The sequence below is a fragment of the Bos grunniens genome, chromosome 3, assembly GCF_055505025.1.
Source record: "Bos grunniens cultivar Pamir isolate PY7600 chromosome 3, Bosgru_T2T1.0, whole genome shotgun sequence".
In the NCBI taxonomy this organism is placed as follows: Eukaryota; Metazoa; Chordata; class Mammalia; order Artiodactyla; family Bovidae; genus Bos; species Bos grunniens.
In genome coordinates this window covers 104,762,717-104,775,369 of record NC_141167.1, presented here as the reverse complement: position 1 = coordinate 104,775,369, position 12,653 = coordinate 104,762,717, and the positions used below count along the sequence as shown (strand labels likewise).

At 44.8% G+C, this 12,653-nt stretch overlaps 1 long non-coding RNA gene across 2 annotated transcripts; it reads right to left on the bottom strand.

Annotated features, from left to right (window-relative positions):
* Positions 1 to 882: 882 nt before the first annotated feature.
* On the bottom strand, positions 883 to 3,966 carry LOC147376560 (uncharacterized). Of its 2 annotated transcripts, none has more exons than XR_015161431.1 (4): positions 3,853 to 3,966; positions 2,322 to 3,009; positions 1,879 to 2,074; positions 883 to 1,686 (listed from the first exon to the last, which is right to left on the bottom strand). It is a non-coding gene; the product is annotated as an uncharacterized LOC147376560 (long non-coding RNA). The 2 variants fall into 2 exon arrangements; XR_015161432.1 differs by having other exon boundaries at positions 2,322 to 2,962.
* Between the last annotated feature and the right edge of the window lie 8,687 nt (positions 3,967 to 12,653).

The following is a 12,653-nucleotide window of genomic DNA, read 5'->3' as shown; positions in this document are numbered from 1 at the left end:
TCCAAATTTGCTGGCATATTGAGCGCAGCCCTTTCATAGCATCATCTTTCAGGATTTGAAATGGCTCAACTGGAATTCCATCACCTCCACTAGCTTTGTTCGTAGTGATGCTTTCTAAGGCCCACTTGACTTCACATTCCAGGATGTCTGGCTCTAGGTAAGTGATCACACCATCATGATTATGTGGGTTGTGAAGATCTTTTTTGTACAGTTCTTCTGTGTATTCTTGCCACCTCTTCTTAATATCTTCTGCTTCTGTTAGGTCCATACCATTTCTCTCATTTATCAAGCCCATCTTTGCATGAAATGTTCCCTTGGTTTCTCTAATTTTCTTGAAGAGATCTCTAGTCTTTCCTGTTCTGTTGTTTTCCTCTATTTCTTTGCATTGATTGCTGAGGAAGTCTTTCTTATCTCTCCTTGCTATTCTTTGGAACTCTGAATTCAAATGGGAATCTTTTCTTTTCTCCTTTGCTTTTCGCTTCTCGTCTTTTCACAGCTATTTGTAAGGCCTCCTCAGACAGCCATTTTGCTTTTTTACATTTCTTTTCCATGGGGATGGTCTTGATCCCTGTCTCCTGTACAATGTCACAAACCTCATTCCATAGTTCATCAAGCACTCTATCTATCAGGTCTAGTCCCTTAAATCTATTTCTCACTTCCACTGTATAATCATAAGGGATTTGATTTAGGTCATACCTGAATGGTCTAGTGGTTTTCCTTACTTTCTTCAATTGAAGTCTGAATTTGGCAATAAGGAGTTCATGATCTGAGCCACAGTCAGCTCCTGGTCTTGTTTTTGCTGACTGTATAGAGCTTCTCCATCTTTGGCTGCAAAGAATATAATCAATCTGATTTCAGTGTTGACCATTTGGTGATGTCCATGTGTAGAGTCTTCTCTTGTGTTGTTGGAAGAGGGGGTTTGCTATGACCAGTGTGTTCTGTTGGCAAAACTCTATTAGCTTTTGCCCTGCTTCATTCTGTACTCCAAGGCCACCAGCTCCCACCAACTGGAGAATCTACAAGCCAGGGTGACCTTTATGTCGGCTGCCCTCTGGGGCCATGACTTAGGGAGTAGGGTCTTGGTTTTTGTGACAGGCAGTAACGTTCATGGCAGTTAAATGATGACACCTGTGACATTACAGGCTGAATGATGTGTTGGAGGAAATAAAATCTCAAGCCTTTGTGGAAGGAAGAGGTCAGAAGGTTTGCTGTGGTTTGGGAGGCTTTGCACAGCAAGGGAGACTTGATCTGAGTTTGGCAGGTGGAGGCCCATGGGTGGGTGAGAAAAGGAGGAAGGTGCAGCCTGATGGAGGGTGTGCAGTGGGGACTGTGAGACCTGTCCCACCAGAGAAGAGCTGTGGGCTCTTGAATACAAGGAGGCCTTGAGTGCAAAGGTGGGAGGAGTTGAAACTGATATGGTGAAAAGCACTGATCTAGTATGAAAGAGGAAATTACAGAAGGAGGAAGTCACATTTAAAAAAAATTTAATTTTTATATATTTATTTAATACCTTGGCTGCTTTGGGTCTTAGTTGTGGCACACAGGATGTTAGTTGTGACGCACGGACTTTCTAGTTGCAACGCGGTGTCTTAGTTCCCCAACCAGGGATTGAACCTGCGCCAGCTGCTTTGGAAGGTGGATGATGCTTAACCACTGGACCACCAGGGAAGTCCCAGGAGGTCACATCTAGAAGATAGTAGAAATATCTTTACATTACTTTGAAGATAGCAGAAATAGCGTACCAAGCTGCATCAGTGAAAAAGCCAACTGGATAACCGGACCTCATTTCTCTCTACCTTATCCCTCTTGACCTCCCTTTGGGATCTGATGATCTGATTTCCAGATGCTCAGGTTTCCAGATATTAATATTTGCTCTACCTCTTTTTCTCTTAGTGATATAGATGGGAGGCAGGAGTTCAGCCCAAGTGGGCCCTGTGGCTGGACAGTGTGTGGTTGGGACTTCTGATTTCTGAGGTCTGATTTCTGGGCAGCTGCAAGGAGGGGAGCTGGAGATTGAGTGTCTCTATGATTAGTCTTGGGAAGAGGAAATTTGTACCAGTTGGGATCCTTTAGGCTGCAAAAAAACCAAAAAAACAAACAACCAGAAAAACTGATTTAAATTGGATTCTAAATGGAGCCTATTATCTCATAACAAGAAACCTGGATGTCAGGGGTTTCTGGTCTGGGAATTCTGCAGCTCAACCATGCCAATTTCTTTGTAATTCTTTTTGCTCCCCTCTCCAGCAGTATAGTTCCCTCAGCAACAACAATTAACATAAGAAGGAGGTATTTCCCCTCCCCCCACAAATTCTTTTTCTTACCAAGGCAGAAAATCTTTCTCCTAAATTCTCCAGAAGTCTTTCTCCTTCACAGCACTTCAGAACCAGGTCCGTTGGCCACTTCTAGGAGCAAAGGAACTTTGAGATGTCTTTGGCATTTTCAACTTTCCTCATGGAAGGTGAAGTTTGCCAAAAAAGAGGAAGGATGGGGAGGGGCCCGATAGATGGTTGGTGACCAACAGTGATTGCTGCAAACCCAAAGGATGAAGGGGGATGGAGTTGCTGCAGAAGAGAGGCAAGAAGACCAACTCCTGGGGCCTTGCAAGAGGAAGAGGAGGAGAGATTTTGAGGTTAAAGATGGCCTATGTGTTGGGGTCCAAAGCATAACTGTGGGCTTGTGTATTTGATGTGAGGGGTGCTTCACCCACACTGGGGCTGGGGTGTCCTGAATCTGACATCAGAGCTGCCTGTTTCTGTTTTTCTTCCTGCCAGTTTCAACCACGATGACTTGCCTTGAGCCCACAGGGTGGAGGGTGACATTGCATCATTGGCAATAGAATTCCTTCCTTCTCTGTTGGGAAAAACTCCGTGGTGACCGGGCACTCCTGGACATGACTGGGAATGAAGAACTGGGACCAGAACACATCTCTTTCTCTTGAATTTCCTGATCCAAACGTCTTGTCCTTAGCAGTAGGAGGGCAGCGGTGCAGATGAAACAAATAGCAGACACCTGTTAGACAGGGAAGAAACAGCCCTATCCTTGGGGAATTTCCAGCTCTGTAAGGGACGATGGGCCTAAGGGCTCTGATAAGACCTGTAAGTTGGGAGGCCTCACTGAGGGACGCCTTTGTGGAAACATAGATTGGATGGGAGGTGCTAGATGGAGGGGTGCTCAGCTGGGGAAAGACCAGGGAGGGGATTCAAGGAAGAGACCCAAAGGGCTAGGGTGAGAGTTTAGGGAACAGAAGAGAAAGCTCCAGAAGTCAGCCCATCTTGCCTCCTCAGGAGTCTCCAGAGCTTGCAGGTGTGAGTGTTGACCTTGTCCTTATTCAGTACCCAGGACACTGTCCTGGTGAGGCCGTGCCCCAGGGCCCAGGCTGGGCACAGAGAGGATGGGGTGAGCCGCCTCACCCTAAGCTTAAGTTGGAGTTTTCTAAACATGCTGAGGGGTGACCGTGGGCTTCCCCTTAGAACCCAAACTGCATATACCAGGATGTCCTACTCCAAGAGAGCTGAGGTGGCTTCCTTCTCCCATCTTGTGTTTCAGCAAGCTCCTTGGCTTGCCAACTAAGTGGTCAGCAAATTACGTAAGTGTTGCCCTGCTGAGGAGTCAATAGCAGCCCTCTAGTACCCTCCAAAGAAGGCATGAGTGCCTGGCTTAGGGTTCAGGAGCTCTGAGTTAAGACTTTGCTGTCCCTCCCTGGCAGTGTGGCCTTGGGAGAGCCACATGACCTCTGCCAGCTTTGGCCTTGTTATCTGTAAACCAGCTGCGCTGTTCAGGGCTGGGGGCAGGGGGCTCCAGTGGGAGCTGCAGCTCGGTGTCCGTGTCCTGTGTGACTTCAGGCAGGCTCACCTCTTTCAATCCTTGGTTTCCTCACTCAGAGATGGACAGTGGATCGTTTAGAGAGTTGAAGCTGTGCCTGGCACCTGGTTGGCACTCAGTGAATGTTAACTTCCCCTCTTTGGTTCCTGAGTGTTTCTTTTTCTTTTATAGCCTTTCACCTCGGGATAAGGGAGGCACTATTATACACCGTGTTGCTATCTCTTGCCAGGGGCAAGGTAAGCAGCAGCATCAGCCACAGTGAAAAGCCAAAACAAAATAGGTCACAGCTCATTAGTCTTTAAAAGGGATTAAAGTCAGACTGAAGGGCTGGCTGGGACCCAGAGTCAAGTCGCCACCTGACTGTGGTGAGAATTAAGGGGATAAAGCCAGTGTTAAGCCAGTTCTGTACCTTGTGGTGGGCAACCAGATACAAAGAATTGACCGAGTGTTGGGTTTTCAGACAGGACGGCAGGCAGATGAGGGGCCTCCCACTCGGCCCCCAGCCCTCGGGGTGGTGGGGTGGGGCTCAGGCTGCAGCCTGTCCAGGTTTAGGACCAGGGAGACCTTGAAGGGCATTTCCTTAAAGGGGAAATACTCTGCATTTCTCTGGAGTCCCTGAAAATGGTGAGGAAGGGCTCAGTGTTTGATTAGCTCTTCTTTCTGGTTGAGGTGAAGGAGGAAGGTTGGTGGGTGAGGAAATGGCTTTCTGCTCCTCTTATTTTATTTATTTGTTTACTTTTATTGAAGTATAGTTGATTTACAGTGTTGCATAGTTTCTGCTGTACAAGCAAAGTGATTCAGTTACACACACACACACACACGCATATATTCTTTTTCATTATGGTTATTGAATACAGTTACCTGTACTATACAGGAAGACCTTGTTGTTTATTTTATATCAGAAGTGTATATCTACTAACCCAAAATTATTCTTTTATCCCTCCCCTCTCTTCCCCTTTGGTAACCAGAATTTTGCATTTTGTGTCTGTGAATCTGTTTCTGCTTTGTAAATAAGTTTGTTTCATATTCTACTTTATTATTACTGCTTTAACTTTTTTGGCCGTACCTGGTGGCATGTGGGACCTTATTTCCCAGATCAGGGATTAAACCACATCCTCTGCATTGGAAAGCAGAGCCTTAACCACTCTACCACTGGGCAAGTCCTGTTTCACCCACTTTTAGATTTCACATACAAATGACATCATATGGTATTTGCCTTTGTCTGACTCTACCTACTATGATAATGTTTAGGTGCATGTTGCTGCATGGATGGCATTATTTCCTTCTTTTTACGGCTGAGGAACTTTCCACTGTATACATGTACCATATCTTCTTTATTCATTGATCTGAAAGCAAAAGTGTTAGTCACTCAGTCATGTCCAACTCTTTTCGACCCCATGTACTGTAGGCTCCTCTGTCCATGGGATTCTCCAGGCAAGAATACTGGAGTTGGTTGCCATTCCCTTACTCCAGGGCATCTTCCCTACCCAGGGATCAAACCTGGGTCTCCTTTATTGCAGGCAGATTCTTTACTGTCTGAGCCACCAGGGAAGCCCAGTCTTCTTTATTCATTGATCTGAAAGTGAAAGTGTTAGTTACTCAGTCGTGTCCGACTCTTTGTGTTCCCAGGTACTGTAGCCTGCCAGGCTCCTCTGTCCATGGGATGCTCCAGGCAAGAATACTGGAGTGCCTTGCCATTACATTCTATATGTGTACCGTATCTTCTTTATGCATTGCTCCGTTGGTGAACATTTAGGTTGCTTCCATGTCTTGACTATTGTAAATTGTACTGCTATGAATATTGGGGTGCAGGTATCTTTTTCAACTAGAGTTTGGTCCAAATATATACCCAAGAGTGGCACACGTTGGTCCTTCTTTTATCGGTGCTCTCAGCCCAACTGTGCTTGTATCACAGGGCTCTGTACCTCTTCTCCTTTGGGCCCAGAAAGAAAAGGACAGCTCTACTTTCAGGATTCAAGTAAAACCTTAATAAATTCTAATGATCAATTTTAGAGTCATCAGGTTTTTCCATTTCACTCCAGTGGTTGAATGTCTACATTTGTATTCTTGAACTCTGATTATGGCGTGCACTCACTATTGACACCTCCTCTCCACCCCCAAACCCACTGCTACAACCACTGCAAAACCCACTGCCACTGCTACTGCAGAGTCATGAAGAACGTGGACTCCAGAGCTGGACTGAGTGAGTGAGTGAGTGAAAGTTGCCCTGTCGTGTCTGACTCTTTTCGACCCCATGGACCATAGCCCACCAGGCACCTCTGTCCATTGAATTCTCCAGGCAAGAAAACTGGAGTGGGTAGCCTATCCCTTCTCCAGGGGAACTTCCTGACCCAGGGATCAAACCGGGGTCTCCTGCATTGCAGATGGATTCTTCACCAGCTGAGTTACCCAGAAAGCCCGATACAAGGTGGTTTCTAAGGAGCAGCACCAGAGACCATGGCAAGGACAGCTTGACTGGACCACATGTCATATGGTCCTAGAAAAACAAGTGAAGCAGGAAGGACCTATACATGCACATATCACACAATGTAACAAATAACATAAAGAAGTGAATGAAGTCCCTCAATTGGGTCTGACTCTTTGCGACCCCATGGACTATAGCCTACCAGGCTCCTCCCTCCATGGGATTTTCCAGGCAAGAGTACCAGAGTGGGTTGCCAGTTCCTTCTCCAGGGGATCTTCCCGACCCAGGGATCGAACCCGGGTCTCCTGCATTCCAGGCAGATGCTTTAACCTCTGAGCCACCAGGGAAGCCGAAACAAATAACATAAAGAATGCACAATTACCCAACAGCTTAAGATATAAACCATTATCAAAGACCTAAATGCAATAACTAAAACTATAAAACTTTTGTAAGAAAACATATGAGAAAACTTTGTGACATTGGATTTGGCAATGATTTCTAGGACACAACATCAAAAGCTCAGCAACGAAAGTAAAAAATAGACTGGATTACATCAGAATAAAACTTCTGTGCATTATAGGATACAATCAAGTGAGTAAAAGGGAAATCCATGAGATGGGAGAAAATATTTGCAAATCTTGTATCTGATAAGAGCTTAATATCCAAAGTGTATAAAGAACTCCCAGAACTAAATAACCAAAGAAATAAATCTGATTGAAAAATAGGCAAAGGACTTGAATAGGTATTTCCCCAGAGACATGCAAATGGTCAATAAACACATAAAAAGTGCACCACAGCACTCACCATTAGGGAAGTGCAAATCAAAACCACAATGACTTTCCACCTCACACCCGATAGGATGGCTAATACAAAAAAAAGAAAAAGAAAAAATCAAGTGTTGGAGATGTGAAGAAATTGGAGCCATTGTACACTGTTGGTGGGAGTGTCAAATACTGTGGCAAAATGTGTTGTAGTTCTTCAACAAATTAAACATAGAATTACCAGGTGCTATGCTTAGTTGCTCAGTCGTGTCTGACTCTTTGAGACCCCATGGACTGCAGCCCACCAGGCTCCTCTGTCCATGGGGATTCTCCAGGCAAGAATACTAGAGTGGGTTGCCATGCGCTCCTCCAGGAGATCTTCCCACCCCAGGGATCAAACCCAGGTCTCTCGCATTGCAGGGGGATTCTTAACAAGTTGAACTGCCAGGGAAGAAGTAGAATTACTGTATGATTCAGCAGTTTGATGTCTGAGTATATATTAAAAATACTGATAGTTAAAAGCAGAGTCTTGAAGAGATATGTGTACACCCTGGCTCAGATGTAAAGAATCCGCCTGCAATGTAGGAGACCAGGGTTTGGTTCCTGGGTCGGGAAGATCCTCTGAAGGAGGGCTTGGCAACCCACTCTAGCATTCTTGCCTGAAGAATTCCATAGACAGAGGAGTCTGCAGGCTACAGTTGGGCCGGACTGAGCAACTAACACTTTCACTTTGATGTTCGTAGCAGCATTATTTCGGAGAAGGCAATGGCACCCCACTCCTGTACTTTGCCTGGAAAATCCCATGGTTGGAGGAGTCTGGTAGGCTGCAGTCCATGGGGTCGCTAAGAGTTGGACACGACTGAGCGACTTCACTTTCACTTTTCGCTTTCACACATTGGAGGAGGAAATGGCAACCCACTCCAGTGTTCTTGCCTGGAGAATCCCAGGGAAGGGGGAGCCTGGTGGCTGCTGTCTATGGGGTCACACAGAGTCGGACGCGACTGAAGTGACTTAGCAGCAGCAGCAGCAGCATTATTTACAAAGGTCAAATGGGAGAAAGTAACCCAAGTGTCCATCAACAGATGGATGGGTAAACAACATGGGGATATTTACATCCAATGGCATGTTATTTAGCCTTAAAATTGAAAAAATAAGGAAATTCTGACACATGTTATAACATGGATGAGCCTTGAGGATATTATGCTAATAAGCTAGTCACAGAAAGATAAATACTCTGTGATTCCACCTATATGAGGTACTTAGCAGTTAGACTCATAGAAGGAAGTAAAATGATGATTGCCAGGGGCTAAGGGAGGAGAGAACAGGGAGTTGTTTCAATGGGTACAGAGTTTCAGTTTTGCAAGATGAAAAGTGTTCTGAAGATGGATGTTGGTGATGGTTATGCAATAATGTAAATGCACTTAATAGCACTGAACTGTACACATAAAATTGGCAAACATCATGTTATGTGTGTTTTTACCACAATTACAAAAACTGTATAAACCACTGCAAATAAAGTTGAATCCTCTTTGGTCCCACTACTCTCTCATGCCCCTACACTCAAAGAGACTGTCATCTTGAATTTGGTGTTTATCATTTCCCTTGTGTATTTAGTATTGCTTTGTTTGCTTTAAACTTTATACTTTTGAAACTTGATTTGTCTTTTTTTAGCACTGTCTTTGTGAAATTCACCCATGTTGATACTAGTGCTAGTTCACTAATTTTCACTTGTATGTAGTACTGTATCATGTATCATATTTCATTTCATGAATACTGCATAATTTATATACCCATTTTCCTAGAATTCTCCTATTTATTTATGTCTCCTGGAAGATAGACTTACTTCCTTTTTTTGCTGTTACAAACAATATTCCCATAAATTTTCTTACACATATTTCTCTGTATACAGGATTCTCTAGGGAATAAACCTCCATGTGAAGTTGCTGGGTCAGAGGGAATGTACATTTTTCCGACATTTGATATTGCTGAAGTTTTCTCCAAAGAGGTTATGCGAATCCTTTGAGCAGTGTTTGAATTTGTGCAAAGTCCTAAATGTCAGATTAAATATTTTCCCTAATCTGATATCCCAATGATATAATTGAAGCTTGAATTTCCATCATTGCTCTTCTGTGAACTGCGTGTTCTTATTCTTTAAACAGTTTTTCTATTGCATCGTTTGTCTTTTTCATGTTAATTTGTAGTTTTAAAAAAGTGTATTGGATACTGTATGTTTGTCAGTTATATGTGAAGACATATAACAATACAAAACAAATATTTTCCCCTGGCTGACAGATTTTTTTCAATAGTGCCTTTTGATGAACATAAATTTTAAATTTAAGTGTAGGGAAGTCTTCCCTCCCTGATGCCCCAGATTATACTCTTTTTATCTTTAAGAAAATCTTTACTGCCCTGATGTCATACAGATCTTTTTCTATAGTTTTCTTCTAAAGGTTTTAAAGTTTTATTTTTTACAAGTTTATATTTAAGTTTTTAACCCAGCTGGAATTTATTTTTGTATGCTATGTAATGTAGCATGGAAACCAGTTTTATTTTTTTCTCCGCAAGCATAATTATTTCAGTGCCACTTGTGAACTAGGCTGTCCTTTTCTACTGATTTGCACTGTCCCTCTCGATGGCACCCCCTTATTCTCATTTCCATTTATATGTGTGGGCCTATTTCTGGGATCTCTATTTTGCTCTATTTCTCTGTCTCTGCACCATTACTTCAATGTTTGAATGACCACTGCTTTATAATGAGTCTTCTATCTGGTAGGGAAGTCCACTTCTTTGTTCATCTTCTTCAAAATTACCTGGGATCTTTCATCAACATTTCAGAGTTGATATATTTTATTAGATTGATTCCTGGATATCTACAATTTTTTTTTTTGTTCTATTACAAATGGCATTAGTAATTTCCCTCAGCTGAGTTGGAGAGGGATAAATTGGGAGATTGGGATGTACATAAGCACAGTAATTTATATAAAAAAGATAACTAATAAGGACCTACTGTATAGCACAGTGAACTTTACTCAATACTCTATGATGACCTATATGGGAAAGGATTCTAATACAGAGTGGATATATGTATGTGTGTAACTGATTCACTTTGCTGTACAGCAGAAACTATATTGTAAACCAACTCTACTCCAAGAAAAGTTATTAAAAAACTTCCCCTAACTGTTGTCAGTAGCTAGGGATACAACTGACTTTTGCAGACCGACACCTATTAGGTGGTCCGTACCTGTATACGTAGAGTGAGGGAGACAGGTCACGGAATTTCTAGGTTGCTCTGCTCTCCAGAGCACCTGTCAATGGCTGGAGGGACGGAAGTTCTAGTGGCTAGTTTGGACCGGAATGGCAATGTGGTGAAGGACAAGGGGTGGCAGAAGTGAGATGGCAGTGAGGGAACTGGATGAGACAGCTGGAGAGATTTTTTTGGTGCTCAGACAGCACAGTTTAGTGGAGAGGAAATGGTTTCTGGTAAACATTTCTGTTAAGATTTCTGTATGCTGCTGTGCTTAAATCTACATGTTGAGCCTTTTAAGGAAGCCTAGAGCTGCCACTATGGTCAGGTTTGTGTCTCTTTTGATTAGAGCTATGTGTAAATCCAGCCAAGTTGGTGAAGTGGGCTGGGGAGGAAGAGCCAGTATTAATGGGATTAGACCTCTTACCGAGTAGTTTACCAGTAATTGCTGACTGAGTGGTCACATCCACTTCAGCTTTTGGGTGGGTGTCAGAGACAAAGCCTTGAAGGGAGTTGCACTTAGAGAATGGGGTTTGATATCTTTGCCTGGGTAATGGGGAGGTGGGTTGTCTTGTCCTTCCCAGAACCACCTCATAATATCCACAAGTTACCCATAGATATCAGGGTAATGTGAGGAAGAGTATTGCAAGGCCAGCACTTAATAAGCCCTGAGTGAATAATGCCCTTCCTCTCCTGTGTGCTACCTTGAGAGCCACTGTGGTCAAATTGGGTGTGTGGTCTTGGGTGGGGCTTGCTGTAAGGGGCACAATGACCCTGGACCCATGACAGATCTCACCACAGTCATGACCACTGTCAGTCCCATTAGAGCCTTGGGAATTGAAACTCAGTCAAACCCACACCAGAAGCCACATGGGAACTTCTCTAAATTTCTAGCTTGGCAGAACTTTGAAGCTGGTCTTGCTCATTTCCCTTCTTTGCAGGCATGATGGGATCCCCTCACCCCTTCCCTCCGCAAGCTTTAATCTCTGAGGAGCTGGGATTAGGGCAGGCCGTCTCCTTTCTTCTGCATTCTGTGGCTAGAGGTCTGGCTCAGAGTGTGGAGAGAGAATTAGAGGCAGGAGAGGACCTTAGGGAGCTCCCAGTCTAAGTGGGGAGAATAAGCCTTGCTCCTGAGAACCACCCAGGGTGAAGGCAGAAAGCTCTCAGCCTTGGAGGTTATCGAGTCTGAGGGAGGAAGACCCAGACTCTGCTGAGAAGGGAGGAGGTGAAACAATCTGGGCAGCAGATCTAGGGTGATGTTCTGGGCAGCAGGGCTCTGAGATGGGGTGGTGTGGGGGTGGACATCAGGGCTAGGGCCCCTGGAGGGGACAGAATTTGGAATGGGAGAAGGGGCAGCAACAGGGATTACTTAGACTTATGGTGGCTTAAGCCAGGCCTGGGTGGTAGATGGAAAGTGGAGGGAGGAAGGGGCTGCAACTGGGCTGCGTGGTAGCAGATTGTGTCAAGGCGAACTTAAGCTTCCCAGGTGGCTCACTGGTAAAGCATCTGCCCACCAGTGTGGGAGATGGGGGATTTGATCCCTGGGTTGGGAAGATCTCCTGGAGAGGGAGATGGCTACCGCTCCAGTGTTCTTGCCTGGGAAATCCCATGGACAGAGGACCCTGAAGGGCTATAGTCTATGAAGTTGCAAAAGAATCAGACAAGACTCAGTGACAAACAACAGCAAGAAGCTTAGGCAGTAAGATCAGAGAAGAGGCCCTGCACTGCTGCCAGCATCTAAGTGCTAACCATTTACAGGAGCCCTGCCCAAGTAGGGCAGTGCCTATGGCAAGGCAGGTGTAGCCAAGATCCTGGGTTGAGGGCAGGGGTGTGGAAGGTGAGGTTCCTGATTCCCAGGGTGAGGAGGGGTTTTAAAAAATGCTTACAACTGACAGTGGTTTCTCTGGAGTCCTCCTTCCTATGGTGGAGCTGAGGTGGAGGCAGAGTGGCTTCTTGGACCCCTCGCATCTTTCCTCTCCAAATCTGGTGTCTTTCCCAGGGCCATGAGTCAACAGCAAGTGTCAGCAGATGATCAAGGAGCGTTTCCACTTTCATGACTTTATGAATTCAGCAGAGAGCCACTTTGACCTTCCTGTCCTGTGTTGGTTGCTGGTAACACAGCCATGAATCAAGGTAGACTCTTTTCCTAGAGACACTGTCCTCCTGAGGATTCTATCCTACAGGGCACGTGACACTATCCGTGGCTTCAGGGGAGGTCTTCCTGACAGATGCCTAAGACAAAAGGATGAAGGGTGAAAGGATGGAAGGGTGTGTGGAACAGTGTGGGAGAAGCCTCTGAAGTGAACTGGGATGGAGGATTTGGAAGGAAGCCAGAGGAGAATGGAATGTGAGGATGCTGGGGAATAGAGAGCCATGAGCCTGGAGGGCAGATCTCCTGGCA